The sequence below is a fragment of the Ischnura elegans genome, chromosome 2 (genome assembly GCF_921293095.1).
Source record: "Ischnura elegans chromosome 2, ioIscEleg1.1, whole genome shotgun sequence".
Lineage (NCBI taxonomy): Eukaryota > Metazoa > Arthropoda > Insecta > Odonata > Coenagrionidae > Ischnura > Ischnura elegans.
This window is the reverse complement of record NC_060247.1, coordinates 1,385,620-1,402,212: the sequence shown is the minus strand read 5'-3', so window position 1 is coordinate 1,402,212 and position 16,593 is coordinate 1,385,620. Positions and strand designations below refer to the sequence as shown.

Genomic DNA, 16,593 nt, shown 5'->3' with positions numbered 1-16,593 from the left:
TTTTATCGAAGTATTTGTTCTTTCGTAGAATTAATGAATTGAAAGGCAGAGTTCAGATTATCTCAATGTTTCTACAAGTTAGTTTTATTTCGTCAGTGATAAAATTTTTCCCTTACATCGGTTAGACTTTCCCGTTATTCATTCCTAATTGATTCGCTAGCGCTGCTTTGTTTATTTAAAGAGTTTTTAACGAATCTCGCTGCGGTCATCTGCAATCTATCTACGTATATCCGAAACCATTCATTTCGCAAACGCGTCCCATGCGCGAGCGTCGTACTCCAGCGAGAGAACTTTATGTCGCCTTTCCAAGAATCCTAATTTGCAATTTGCCTGCCCAAAAATTTTCTGAGTATACTTTCTCCAGGATAAGTCCTGAGTAAGAGTTACTCCTAAATACTTAACCTAGAGCAAATTTAATAACTTTGCTTGAATAATTGCATACGTTTCGCTGGGAAAGTCTTTCTTTTCCGAAAATTCGTTAATGTACATTTTTCCATGTTTAACTCTAATTGACAAATTTCACACCAATCGTTTAAAGCATTTAGATCTCTCTTTTTAGCGCAAATATGACTGATTTGTTGTGTATTTCCCTGTTTAGCACTGCGACGTCCGCTCAAAGTCGAACTTTACTAGATGCAACGGAAGTGATATCGTTAATGCACAAAAGGAATAATAAGGGACCAACAACACTTCCCTGAGGTACACTGGATGTGACCTTCGCTTTGTTCGCGGATGTGTAACGAAAGTTTGGAATAGATTCATATATTATATGCTGGATTAGAGGCTTCTAACCAATAACTTCGCGCGCGGAACGTTTCAAAAGCTTTTTGAAGCAAAAAATAACGCGTCTACTTAGTGCTTCCTTCCAGAAGAAAGAATGTTTCTTAAAAAGAGGGCTAGCTGAGTCTCGCACGACCTACCTTTTCGGAATCCACGCTGATTTTGACTCAACAAGTTTTCGCTCTCTAAATCTAAGATTGGGAGGAAGTTAAGACATTGGATAGAATCAAAGCTGGCATCTCAACTACAAGCATGCTGCCTCAACAAATCACTCTTCTACGAAATCCCAAACGTGTGCAGTTTTACGAATGCTATTCACACTGCAGTTGAAATTAATTACCAAATGGGGTATTTTTACGGTTTGGAGTTTGTGGGCGTTTGTGAAAATTTGATTAATTTGTTGACACCCAGAGGGAAACGATTGTATTTATTTTGGAACACTAATTCCAGTTTTTTGCGTACAGCTATTTGATGGCGTCAATTTCGAATGCGTACAATTTTTTACGAATTCGTACTCGAATGGAAATGCGGTTGGAAAGGCGATTTGCTGTCGTGCCTGCTTGCTCTTCCGTTTCTTAACCTTTTTGTGTCATCGTGGTGCGGGCCTTGTGAAAAGTGAAAATTTGTGCTTTCAGAACTGCAATTTTCCATGCTTTTGTCCAAAAGTGTGCATGTCTTAAATGAGTGTTTGGTTGTTCTACGTCAATGAGTGCCTTATGTCGCCTCTTTGAGTAAATTTTAAGCTATTGAACTTCCTGCGGCTCCCTCATGACGAAAGCAACGCCACGGACCGAGGGAGAGTGATTTGACAATGGCGCCATTTTAGATCCATTGTTCTCTCAAGCGTCGTCTCAAGCGATTAGCATAGAATCTGAAAAAAAAACAGAAATGTGTCCTTCGTTTTGCCTATGGATTGCGTCATATTACAGTAATTTCATGCGAGGATGGAACCCCATGACAAATAGCACGAATCGTGGTTCCCAGACGTCGCGTCGCTTCAAATCGCCAATGCTGACTAAGGCAACGTAACACCTTTGACTTGCACAAGAAGGGTGACAATTCTCTCTTTTCTGTCAGTGCTCCAATGCCAGCATGAATCTAATTCCACTGAAGAGTTGGAACTATGTAGTCTTCGTTCGCTAGGGCGCGGCGCGGTCTCATTCCTATTGCTATTAAAGTGAGGAGATTTTGAGTTTCGTTGTCGATCTTTCCATCGTCCCCGGAGTACTATCGTACCATATCGGAAAGACATCTCTACGAAGCAGCGAAAACTGTTTTGTTCTAAAAACAGTCCAACGCCCGATATACCGGCCAAACGCCGAGCCATCGACCGCGGACTGCCCTTGGGGTCCCCGCGGATGGAGCCGTCACGGCCCCCGGTCAAACGATCCGAGGGGCCAACATACCACCTGTCAACGCAGCAGATGCCGACATCTAATCGTCCCAAATCACAGCGCACCGTCATCCCCATAATGGCCAACAAGCCCAAAGACGCAGAGGAAGACATCGAAGAGGAAAAAAAAAAGATTGCAGAGCTCATGAAGAAGCTGGGTAAGAGTCTGTCACCAAAAACCTTGCAGTCCTTGCGTGCCGACCCTGTAATCAACGAGTTCTACGAGGTTATGTCTCTCGACAAACCGCAGCTGCCAACGGTCCAGGATGTTGCCGAATCGTCCCAACCAGCCTGCCCGGCCAAGCCACCCGTCATCGCCCCGGCCAGCAATCCGCCGCCAACAACGTCAGAGGACCAGGAAAGGGCCAACTCGAGCATCCAGCAGAAACCCACCAAGGATGTTCCTGCCAACAGTACCACAGAATCGGTGAGTCAATCCTCCTCCTCCAGCCAGTCATTAAATGCGCATGCCAAGTGTAACAGCCTGGACAAATTCCGTGAGGTACCGTCACGCAAAAAGGCCGCAAAATCAGTCGCTAAAGCTCCCACAGTCATTTCAACTAACAATAAATATACTGTCCTTGCAGAATTAGCAAATGAAACTCAAGAGAATTCATCTACAGAAGTTTCCAATCCTGTAAATTCAAATCCAACTACTGAATTACCGAAAAAGGTCAAAATACCGCCAATTTACGTAGCCGATACCTCACAATGGTCAAATTTCTATCCAAAAATTCTGCACTCTTGCTCATCCCCCCCTGTCTCTCATGCAACCAGCATAACGTCTGCAATAATCAAGTGTCATTCCGTAACTGATTTCACTACAGTCAAATCTATATTAAATGAACTCAATGTCGCGTACAGAACTTATCAACTCTCACAAAACCGCCGTAGAGAATTTGCCTTACGTGGGATATTGCCCACAATCTCTGATGAAGAAATTCTTTCACAGTTAAAAGCCAAAGGCTTTCCAGTTCTCTCCATCAAACGTATCAAGTCAACTCGTCCCTCTAAAACCCAGAAAGATAATGGTATCAATTCAGTAAAATCTTACCCTACTGGTGTCTGCCATGTAACCACCGATCCTTCTATTGACCTTCAGTCATTTTTTAATGTTCACTATGTTGCCGGTCTAAAAATTTCAATCACAGATTATAAAAAACCAGCTATTCCCGTCCAATGCTACCGCTGCCAAGGCATTGGCCATACAAAAAATCACTGCAACCTTCCTCCTAAGTGTGTCCGCTGTGGCGAAGACCACTTTTTCTCAGTTTGCAAAAAATCAGATCAAGTTCCGGCTAAATGTGCCCTATGCGGGGGCGATCATCCAGCGAACTATCGCGGATGCATTAAACATAAAGAGGCCAAAGCCGCCATGGTTGCTAGACGTAATGCCGCTCGGGCACCTCCCCCTCCCAATAGATCTTACGCCGCCACTACAAACTCCCTAAACCAATCAGAATTTCCATCATTAACTGATGCTCCTCAATCACCAAATGAAAATAGTGAATTGTCCAGCTGGTTTTCCAACATCTCATCACAACTCGCTTCCCTGAGCACAGTCATTGAAAAAAAAAGCTTTCTCCTAAACCAACTTCTTGCACTCCAAGGCCCGTAATAGTGTAGATGTCCAGGCTGATGGCATTCTTAACACAATTTATACAGACAAAATAATACACAATACACTGCCTTTTATTCTCTTCTATGAGTCTTTCGTATGTCTTTCTTTATCAATTATGCATTCTGATATTTTTTACGCAAGTACTAACATTGATCCCTACTTTTTGGGAGCAATAATCAAGCCCAATAGAAAAAAAAAATATATAATAATAAATTATAAAATATCCATAATAAAAAAAAATATATAAATATTAAGAAAAGGGCCTTCAAAAAAATATGAAAAAATTAAAACAAAGAAAAAAAATAAAAAGATTAACTAATCACTCATCAGTGCTCAAGCTCTGTATTGTCATCATCTGTTTTTCTTATTCTCATAAACAACATTTACACTGACAACGATACACATGCGCCATTTTTTTTCAACTATTGTCAACTGGCTGGTTGTGGTGAGGTTGACTCACCGGTACAGCTCCTGCAGACGCGCCTTCGGCGCGGCCACTTAGTGCTGTCTGAGTTTCGTTGTCATGGTAACGCACTGGCTCTCGTCCCACGCCCCTCTTAATTTTTACATTGCGCATGCGCATCCTCATCGAGAGTCATTTTGCACGAGGGAAGAATGGCAGTGCAAATCTCTCCCTTTTGCAATCTATTTTCTTCTCATGACCGCGATGTCTACAATAGTGCGACGCGACGTTAGGTGAAGGATATTTTTCACTTCGTCTGAGAAAAACTCCTCTATGAATTTACTTCGAAATTTTTGCCTATACTTTGATCAACGCATTGATTCCCAACTCAAATCAACGGTATTCTCCACATGGTACCCCTTGACAAATAGCTCGAATCGTGCTTTCCAGACGTTGCACAGTGGGCTGAAAGGGAAAAAAGCTGGACAAAACCTTGATATCGATTTTTTAGTGCGTAAAATGAAACTTTGCACAGTTTTTGCCAATAAATTATCGCATTTTTTGACGCAAACCGTTTTTCATAGGTTACCTTTCAAACAAATTACTTGGCCTCGAAATTGAACAAATTTCGCAAAAATACTCGAATTTTTTTTTCGAAATTATCATGTTAAAACTAATGCCGCACCTTCTGTAGTAATTCAATCGAAAAAAAATACAATATTATTATGCGCTTTATTATTGCTAATTCTTGGCAACTTTCACGTCTCAGTTGTATTATTTGTGGCCGATACGTTAGAAAATGGCGTACCCTGTTTTTCGTCGAAATTTTGTGTTCATGTAGGATTATAAAAAAATGGTCACCGAGTTACCTCGAGATATTTACAATAAAACCTATAAAGTATGATACCAAAAGGAGAATTGCGACCACCTGCGACGCCGAAATTAAGATCGATTTTTCGAACGTGCGGCAGAGTTCGGAGTTTGCTGCTGGCCACGTGAATTACCGTAATAGACGGACGCTGGAAAGTGAATCTTTTAGCGAGTGATTTGTGTATAAGATATAATTTCTTTAGTGCCACATTTATCTCAGATTTCATATAACGATACGAATTGGAGAACTCTGTTGTGCGTCGAAATTTTGTGTTTATTTGGGATTGTAAAAAAGGATCACCGAGTTACCTCGAGATATTTACGTCAAACGTTTATTTAATTACATCAAACGTTTTTGAGTGTCCATCCAAAAAATCAACTACGACCGTTAGCATCAAGCAAAATAAAAATCTATGTTTTCGCCTTGAATCTCCCCGATGGTATGGAATGCCGTGACGCAGCGTAATTTACAATTGCTATGTATTGACTATGTATATAGACTATTTTCGAATCTTTTATAGACTATTTTTATTTATTTTTTTATTTATAGACTATTTTTGCGTAAATCGTCAGTCTTATTATTTACTTAATAGGATATACGTATTTTAGCCTTTTTTCTCTGCTTCTTCATTTAAATAAAGGATTATCACTAGATAGGTTGACAGCTGTTGGAATTCGCCCAACTACACATTCTCAGCGTCCGTAACACATGACATGGGGTGAGAGACAACGAACACCACGGAATGGAGGAAAAATTCAATTTAAAAAAATCAATCAAACCGCAATCTCTATGACAGCTAGCAGCAGGTACCACACCAAAAACGAAGTCGAAGGGTCTTCGCACTTCAGCAGAACGACCGTAGGCCTATAGGTATGGGGGGCTGGGGAGTGGAGGCCATGGGACACAGGTTTTTTACTACAGTGTCGTCTTCTCTTGGTCACATACACTTAAAACCTTCACGCAAGTCACCCCAGAAGCCATTGATATGGACGGAGCGCGAAAGTTTTAGTAAAATGATCCTATCAATTTCATCCGAAAACGGTTGTCATTTCGTAATCGCCGTCACTCCAACTACTTTTTTTTCAAATATCAGTTTACGGTGGCATTGAACTTCTCTTGTGACCGTGTGCACTCCCCGCGACGACAATAGGGTGGTTTCCTATTATTGTTTTATTGCCTTAATCGAAAAATTATTACTCTTGGGGTACACATTTCACGCTTTTAGATTTTTAAATGACGATATCTATTTTCGCGAATACATGAAAAGTTAAGATTTTCAAGCGCGCGAAAACGCGACGGCGTAGTATGAATGCTGGTAAAACTCCATGTGACGACGTTCTGGTTCCCGCTGCTGCAAGTATGGTGACCTTGGGGCGAGGCTTTGAGCACGGATACGACGCAGGACGCTAGCAGATAGCAGGCAGAGTACCCTGCTAGCTGGTAGCGCTTGGCTTAAATAAGGATTATTAATACCTTATCAAGCGAAGAAAACTTTCCGGCCTTAGCCAGTTTTAATTTGTGATTATTAAGACATGTTTCCCTGACCTCTGTGCCTCATGCATGCATTGGTAACCTTAGACGATGTAAAAATCCCATCTACTCTTATAGAAACTCGGTCCCTGTGACATCACGTGGAGTGGCATCGCATGGGCGCCAATCTGGCCTTTTTCAAATGAGGATAAAAATTGACCATTGCCATTCGTCTAAACCGGTATTTCTAAAACCAAATAATTTGTATGTTATGAATGGACTAATGGTGGGTAACGAATCGCAATCAATGCCTTTCGTTTTCTTTGATGAAGGAAACTACCCTGTTGCGCCGATATGACATGGCGAAGCAAATTTACGCCTGATCATCTTTGTGCTATAGTAAACCAACTCGCACAAGTTGCATTTATCTATGTCATTTCAGTACTCATTCACATCATTAACAACATGACACTCCGATTTATTAAATTTAATGCATAATTCCAGTTTTTCCAAAAAAGGGACATTGAACTTGACCATGAAAGGTAATAAAGATTAAAATTTTATCCTAAACCTCACATACGAGCGATTGACGATGGTGGTGACGTCATGTGATGTGTTTACGACGAGTTTGCACCCGATCGAGAGCCGTTCGAACGTAAAGTTACGCAATCGCTCTTTCAATTGTTATCGAACAATTTAAACTCCACGGGAACCGGATCTTTACGTTCTGACGTAAAGTCACACAATGGGCCCCCAGATCGTTCATTTTGAACGAATAAAGTGGAAAACGTAGATTCAATACATTAGTTTCATGCCATTGAATCGTTCATTTTGAAAGATTCATTCATGAATGACGCAGCTTGCTACCCATTCAGCAATCTGTGGAAAAGAGTGCTCAGGTTTAGGGCCACTGACATCATCGGCGGCGAAAAATCGAGTCTTCGACTTGAAGGCGAAAGCAGAATGGCTTCGGAAACAAAAGAGAAACCCGGAATTTGGCTGTTATTATGGACATCGCCGCGCAAGAATATTCCAAGCTTCCCAAGAGCGCACGTGGAGCCCCTCCCCTTATTCTTCTGTGGGCTGTGGGTGGGTGCAGATTACGTAAGCCCCCCTCGTGTTGCCGAATTGCCGACGACCTCCACCGCCACTCCTTCGCTTCACTTATAAGGGAGTCGCTCAAGGTCATGGAGGCACTCTTACGATTATTTGACGCGAATTGCATTGCACATTTCATTTAAAAAAAGTTCAGTGCATCTTCCGATTGTTGCAAGCACTGGATGCGAATAAAGTTGATCGTCTCAGATGTGTCGACTCGGTGGAAATGTTGGATATTCATGACTGAATAATTAAAATTTTTAATTTACACGAATTTATTAAACACATCGCGCTGCTGCTAGTTCTTAGGCAAATACAAATTGGTCTCATTTAAACCTTGACGTGAAAGTTAATGGGTTAGGCAAATTTCACAGTAGTATTTTCACAGAATTCGTTTCAAAAATCCATTAAAAAAATGAATGAAGATCCGTTTTTGTATCTTTCACTTCTTCTGTTAAAATCCGGCTGTGACGGTGGAAAATAATATGAGCTGTGAAAATGCGTCTCGTCCTTCGCCTGGCTCTTCCTTGAAACAATGCCTCGACCTTCATTGAGACATCTCTTTTTCCCATCATAGTGCCCCCCAATTACCCACAATGCACACCGTCTCAGGCCATTCAGTGTACGCTGATCAGGATGCTGATCAAGATGCGAAATGTGCTCGATTTTCGATTTCATGAAAAATCGAGTTCTTAGGGTTAGGTTCTCGATTTACGACAATGCAAGAAGATGAGGGTGAAAGAAGTCAGACGTAATCAAAGGTCTGCTTGCCACGAGGCAGGTAATACCATACTATCGAGTTTACTCTGTAATTTCAATTTCGAAATTCGAATTCCCTTCGAAGGATCCTGATAATCTGTTATTATAAGTTTTTGTTTATTAAAACAATTGGAACTTTTTCGGAGTTACTCATTCAATGGCTTGCATTCGTAATCGCTTTATTAAGTGCAGCTACTAACCCTAGGCCACAGGTCGGAAACTGTTCAGTATAATTACAAGTTGACATTCCTTGATTAGGAAAGTGTTTACCGATATTACACTTCCCCTCTCGCTGCTGGTGGTCAGATATGTTGCAGCGTATGGCTTCTCACTTTTGCTAATGTGGTGTGCTCATGTTCCTCCTGATTCAGTGTGACTTATGCCATCAGAAGAGAGGCTTGCTTTAACGGCGGTGGTGCCAAAGGAAAATCTCGCATTGCCCGATCAGTCTCCAAATTGCTCTCACTTGGAGCATCGAGCGCGTCTCCATGAGTTGCGTGTCTTGATTTTCTTGGGCTGATATCCACCTCAGCTTGGCAAGTGATGCCCTAAATTGTTTCAGTCGGATGAATTGAAATCCATTAATGGATGAGTCCGGATCAGAATGTCTCCCGGGAGTCATTTGGGTCGTGCGCAACATCCTCGCTTACACACCGGTCCCTTACGTAACCTAAATCCGTGAGGCTGGCCCTTGTCGCGCGCGCGTGCCGTTGGGCCCGTTTTTCCGCCCCGGGTCGCCGGGGTCGAGACGCCCCTGAGAAACCGAAGGTCGCGGTTTGGAGTCGCTCGCTCTCCTTACATACACAGCCAAGGTCGTCCATTCGTCAGGCACGCCTTTTGTAGTGGATTCGTTGTAAAGGCCAATGCGCTTTTTCGGCGCGGTGGAGATGAACAAATCGTTTCTATGGAGTATCGATGATATGATGCGACACTTATAATTGCTTTACAATCGCTCTGATGTTTGCGCTCGTGTGATTTGAGGGTTCGTTTCCAACGAGTGGATGTCACCGCATTAAGCATGAGCGCCGACACTAAACTTTCTATGGCGGAGGCTGTTGGTACTCCTGTCCACGTCGACCGTCACTACGAAGTTAATTGTTCTACCATTTTCATCGTCACAACTCTAACATTTGTCGCCATTTTCCTGACAGCTTATTCCTTTCGCATCCACGTATTTTCACACACATTCTTCTTTACCTGTTAACTTATCCGTGGTGTTCCGAAACCTTCCTAAGTTGGCAAGTTTTGCTTTTCATGGATGTGCAAGTATAATTTGTTAGAATGGAGGAGATGGATGACTCAGTGCAAAAGAGGTGGCTCGCAGGGTATTATGTGGATACATTCCGTTCTTGCCATCCTCATCGACGGTTGTCTTCATCAGGCCAAAAGATTCGGTCGTTCCGTCTTCTTATCGACGTTTTCACGAAGCTTCTCTTCTCTCCTACTCTTCTTGGGACTTCCTCTTTTGTTTCTTGGTCGATCTATTTGATCCTCACCATTTGACAGTGATGTTGAGGATGAGGTCTGTTTCTCCTTGTTGGAGCCAGAGCCATACATGTGGACCTCGCTAATTCACGTTCTCATTCCGAACGCAGATCAAACGCTTTCCATTCTATTGTTAATTGATTCTCTCTTCATCTAAGATTTCATTAATGTTGAATGCTGTTTCGCGGATACTAATTTCAGAGGGATATAGTTCCAATCAGCTCTTGCAGAATGATTGCCTCCGCTGAGAAAGCATCTTTTTTAACGACGGAACCTCTTTCGCACTGAGCGATTGCACGTATCTTAGGCCATTATTATTATTAAAAAGCATGGAGCAATTGCTGGAGGGGACGCTGACAACACGCACTCAAATTCGTCACTTTGCGGCGAGCGAAAGCATTGCTGAATGCTCCAGCGCCTCTTTCTAGCCATGACTGACTCCATGATGAATTCATGATGAATGTTTCGACCCCTTAGACATTGCGCGACTCAAATTTCTCGGCCTTCCTCCCACTCACTGAGAAGAAGAGAGCGGGAGGAGACATGTACATGCGTCGGCTAATTGGTTTTCGGTCATCGACTGCAAAAGACGAGGGTTAGTGCAGGGACGAGTAATGATGAGGGAGGTGGGCGAGCTGGAATATTGGGCTCGCACATTCGAAAGCGCTCGACAGTGCAATCCGATGGCAAAGAGAAACCGCGCCTCGCCGTTTCATTCCGGGTGTCCGCAGTTTTTAATTGCTACTTTGTCGGCGATTTCGTTGTGTGTCCGAAATGCCGTCATTGGCGGGCCCAGACAGGTGTTATCCCGCGAACAGTTTATTTTACAATTGCAAAAATATTAAAAATCCTGGAACCTCTAAGCGACTGTCACTTGTCAGCAGCTCCATAAATATTGAGAGATTGCTGGCAAACACAGTAAAACATTAAGTAATTCCTCTCTCCCTTATAAAATGCTTATAGAGGGAGTAAATTCGTATCAGTAATATGGCTCAATAAAGTGAATACCGTTTACTCAGGAATTAATTATGCAATTATGCACAATAAAAACACATTTTCAAAATTAAATAGAGTGAAACCTTTTTAATCAAATACAAATATTTATTTACCTCACAAGCATTCCTTCCTGCTTATCTTTAATTATTATTTTGTTTTCATATCCATTAAATTCGATATTATTAACCCTTCATGGGCAATAATTTTTTTACCTTAGGGAAAATGTTGGCGCGTTGAGCACTTTTGTAGATGGGTGAAAGACATTTGACTTGCGAAACCGTCACCGCTACTACATATATGAATAATTGTGTATATTCTACATATACACAGTATACTCGCTATATACTTACACAGCACCTGTGGAGGGATACAAACCATTAGACTCGCATCACCGTCACCGTTACCGCTAGGTACTCTATATATACGTATAATTGTGTATATTCTACAAATACACAGTATACTCGCTATATACACAGTACTTGTGAAGGGGTACAAACCATTAGACTCACATCACCGTTACCGTCACCAGTCCATACTCGTGCAGGAGAGTGTACCTACTCGATACAAGAATAGTGAAGGTTAGTACAATATAACTCATTTCTTTTTATACGTTCAATTTTAGTAGCTTATTCGAATGCTGTGCCATAAAATTAATTTATAAATGTGAAGTGTTTCAATTATATAATGTAGAAATATAAAAAAGGGAACGCGTGGAGAAAAATGTTTGAAGTGAAAACTTCTTATGGCGCGTTAGGCAATTTTCTCAGATTGGTAAAAAACTCTGAACTCGCGTGACCGTCTCCTCAAAATCGTCACCGCCTCGCTGTTAACGAAGGAGAGGGAAATAAAGAGAGAAAGAGTTTTCAATTTTCTCGTTCCTCATGTATAAAAATATATTCCGAAGCAGAAAGGATCTACGTTTATTGTTGACAATAGTTACTCGATTTTGTTCATAGCAATACTTAGAAAAAAATATTTTCTTGTATTTCGGCTAGTAACTTGGCTTTTCTGAGTTTATATTCCTAATCCAGTTAGTAGCATAGGCTTCTTGTAGATTTTTTAACATCAATGAACGTCCAAATTTTCTAAAATAAAAAGTTTTCACTTCCAACGGCAGTCCCACGACTGCCATGATTGTTATTTAAAATCTTTTTTCACAAATTGATCAAAATTAGGGCATGGGCCGAATTCATTACATTGGGCATTCCCATCGGAGTGAGAGCCTTTACAGCGTGGGCAACCCATCACACAAATTTGGATTAAAAACGAGAAAAGTGTGAGCACCGCGGCTGGCCTTCCAGACCCTTTTTCCTTTTCTGTCCAGAGAGTCGAGGGGGAGAAGTTGGAAGTGTTGGAAGCAGAAGAACTGTGTGAAGCACTCTCGGAGTCCATATCTTCATCGCTTTCACCAGCCTGAGGATCCTCTGAAGGAACAATCTCATTTTGAACAACATCCTTTCTTCTTTTCCCGTCAAATGTAACGGGATTCATTTACTAAAACGCCAATAGGGTAAAAAATACATAATAATGCCATGCATAAATGTGCAAACTTAGCCATGTAACTACTCTTTACTCTCAAATACATATATACAACGGCATTATGAAGTATATTTCAGGAATATTAGACAGATTTCGGTAGCGATTTTTTGTCTTGCACTGATGTATTAACCTACGAGCACAGAGAGACGAATTCGTCACACATATGTTATTGCTCCGATTTCAAATTACTGTAACATTAAAATGTCAAGATTACATATAACATTTTAGAAAACCATGAGAAATACACAATCAATTATAGAAGCACTAAAATTTTCATATGAATGCTAAAAACTAAAATAAAAACACAGAAAGTAGACCATCTCCAAAGGGGTTCACTACGACTTTTTCTAATCAAAGTCGGAGTTCTACCTTTCCTCGCGTGATGGCAATGCTTACTACTGTCAGCTGATACAAACGTGCCGAAATCGTCACAATTGGCTCTATCGAAATCATTCACTTGGCTACGGAGACTCAATGATTCTTGAGGTGTAGAACGAATTCGGCAAACCTGACGTTAAAGGGTTAATTTTAATTTTATGTTCCCAGTACATCAAAGTCCTTCGTTCTTTTAAATACTGATTATGTTGTGTGAGAAAAGTGCAGTCTTAATTTAGGAAATCAACACCAGTGTTGACGAAATAATAATTTTACGTAACTAAAGCATAGCAAGTGGTTTCGTTGAACACGGAAGCACCTATCAAACACTTTAAATTTTGACCCTAACATCTAAGATGGCTGCCGAGAAATTGGAAAATTCGCTGGCAAATAAATATTCACTTGTTTTTCTAGCAGCCTATTAATTCAGCTGGAAATGACTTAGGAAACTTATTTTTTCAATATTTGGAAAAATTTCCTGGTGTCATTTAACTAATATTAGAGCGAAGAAATCTTTTCCAGACATTAAGTGCGGTTTTCTGAAAAGGAAATTAGTGGCGATGTACAGTAAGCTGAAGTGAAAAAATTAGATTGCAAAATATGAAAATTTTGGATTTAATATATTGTCCATAATAAACGATCCATGCTTAAGGCAATCCAAGTTTTACAAATAAAATGTTTTCTCATTTTCAGCAAAATTCATAATATTGATATAGTCCGTCAAAATTGAGCGCAAATCAATGAAACATGGAGAGTAGGATTTGTGCAAAATATTTCAAAATTTTTTTCTTGTAAAAAGAAATGTGTTAGCAACTTGGTTGGTTTTGATAGGTTTGTTCGTTGGAGTTAAGCATATCGTTATTTTTATCTCATTCACTAAATAATGTAGTTTATATGAATTAGGATCTTTTTCACTAAAAATTTAATGATTTAATCATTTTTTGCCGCTTCTGAGATGTTTGCAGTGGTCGTTTAATTAAAATCTACTCTACGAAAGAGAAAATTCTTGCAGCGATTGACGATAGTGTGAACGATAGCATGTCTTGAGCTTCGCATGCGCGACATAATTATTCAGTTAATCCGAACGCGTCCCCCCCATCATCCGAAAAATCGCTTCCATTAAGATTAGGAAAACACTCGCTCGGTTTTATTCCGAGTAAAGAGCGGCGAGTGTCTATTCTGAGCGTTGGAAATGCCTCTTCTCAGGCCCTCCTTTCATCTATTCATTTCAATGCCGTCATTACCAGTTGATATCGGACAATGTTTCGCAGAATTACTGCACTTAGGAAGTGAACTTTTAGCTCTGAATCCGAAAATAACTTTCATTTTTTCCTTCGCCTGTTAATTTCCTCTTACTGAAAATTGCAAATTTTCAGTAAGGGGAAATTTGCGAAGATACGAGAGTCCCAATATTCCTCTATTCCAATAATAATCTGTTAAAATGATGAGCCGCGTTTGATTTTTTTAGCGCCAAGTGGTAGTGAGTACTGGTAGTGGCAGTGAGGTCTGAGGGTGGTTATGGGCGGCCCTTTCGTTCATAAATGGTAATATTGCTATCACTCAGCATTTATATCTATTGTAGTGAATTTAAACGTTTCGATCGCTTTATTTTTCGGGGCATCTCCGGTGTGCTGTTGCCTCTCTTCCCCCCATCACCCCTCTCCATCAACGCCATTTGCATCAATGAGTTCAATTAGAGCGGCTCGTTCATTAAATGATCATTTGGAGCAATCGCCCATAATGAGTGCCTCTTACATAAGGCATCGTTCGGAGTACGAGCGGAATGGCCTTCGCACGCACACGCTCTGCTCTTGAGGAAAGACCCGACTGCTCTCACTTCTTAGCTGCGATTCACTAAGCAATTCATGCAAGCGCTCACTATAAATGAAACCAGCGCCTCTCTAATATTTTATTCTCTCTTGCTCATGACTGATGCTGCGGATCCGAAATAATGTATGATTTTCTATGGCTGCCTCTTTTTGACTTTGATGCGCTACACCGCACAGTGTAATTTTTCCCCTAAGTCCTGTCCTTCCATGCGTGATTGCTCTCCTCAATTTTAATCTTAAAGGTCTGTGTTGCGAGCAAATGTCCGAGGAAGAAATGACATTTGGAGGGAGAGACCTTCTCTCAAGGGGAAGGGAGCCACTCTTGATGTTGCACACGGAGAATATTTCAGAGCATTATATTGTTCATTAATTTCAAGCCACAGCATCTTACAAATTCTCTAAAAAATGCCGGCTACGATGGCGACAGGATAAAGCCCTCGACTGGAGGGTCGTTCAGGCCCCGCCGGGGTAACTGTCCGTGTATGCATGGCCGTTGGGGGTGGACCTGCGTTGTTGTTCGTTCGCATCCCTCGCTGTTAATGCCTTGAATGCAAAAGGGCGATGAGGACAAATGAAATTATGCTTAAAAGTTTGGCCATCTGTTTACTATAGAACCCACTTTCGACCAATGACTGACTAATTGATTCGTAGAAATATGTGTGCGAGACGACCAATAGTCATAGAATCGACCGTTTCCAGAATCGTCTGAAACCCTAGAGAAAATCTTCGAAACAGCTAATTTTCTATGCATCGCAGCGTTGTCGACTGCTTCTATGAGTTCAGTTTTTAGTTGCATCTGTGGAAAGGCCAATCGAAAGAGGGAATCTTCCAATCCGCACCGAGTCGAGAAAACATATTTCAGAGCAATTGTTTTTGCACTTTTAAATTCGGCTAAATCGTGCAATTCCATTATTTCGTGAATTATCATCCCAAAAACGAAGGGAGATACGGTTTTTTGTCTCAAGGTTCAACTTGCGCCGAAAATGTAAGAAACATGAGCGTCCGTTTGCGGCGTTTAATCTTTAACCTGTTAACAAAGAACTTGCTTGGAGCGGATTCCGCTCTTGCCATTGCTCTGACGGATGAACTGAAAAATGCACATAAAAATTAAAGAAAATAGCACATTATTCAACAAATTTTTAAAAACAGAAGAACATCACACATGCAGTAATTGAATGTACGTTCCCTTGCGCATGCGCGTGATAAAAGGGGCCCTCGTCATCCGAGATTCGCCCCACACAACTCTTATTGCTCTTCCTCTCACTTTCAGCAGCTGCCTTTAAAAATATCTGGAACACATTCTTCATTTCAACACCATAAATACTGCACCCTGCGACGACCCATTTTAATCAAGAATAGGCTAGATATCACCGAAAAATTGCGATCCTTAAATAATATGAGGCGGACAAAATTAGTAATAATAAGTCACAAGGCTCTCCACTGATATAAGCATGCGATTCGTATTGGATAAAAGCGGATTGCTTCACATAGAAAAAGGAAAAGTCAAGCATGGAAAATTCAAATTATGACGAAGTGTCAATAATATCTATGGAAGCAAATGAGAACTACAAATACCTTGGATTCCTGCAAGCAAAACAAATACAACATAAACAGATCAAGAAGAAATTCACAACTAAATTCAACAAAAGACTAAGATCCATTCTTAAAACAGAATTAAATGCACGAAATACAATCAAAGCCATCAATACTTTTGCGGTATCTGTGTTGAAATATACCTTTGGAGTGATTAACTGAACCAAAATATAAATAGCAGGCATAGAAAGATCAATACGTACATCATTCACAAAATTTAATTTGCATCACCCAAAGGCAGCAATAGAGAGACTCACGCTACCCCGATGGATGGGAGGTAGGGGTTAATGTAGTATGCAGTAGCTCCTTAAAAATCAAATTCATGGACTGAAACATTTCTTTTACGATAAATCAAACAGTTCGATGCTGCACAAATCAATA

At 40.9% G+C, this 16,593-nt stretch overlaps 1 protein-coding gene across 1 annotated transcript in view; it reads left to right on the top strand.

Annotated features, from left to right (window-relative positions):
* The window catches only part of LOC124153321 (protein peste-like), a 172,572-nt gene that overhangs the window by 36,629 nt on the left and 119,350 nt on the right, over positions 1 to 16,593 (top strand). The window lies entirely within an intron of this gene.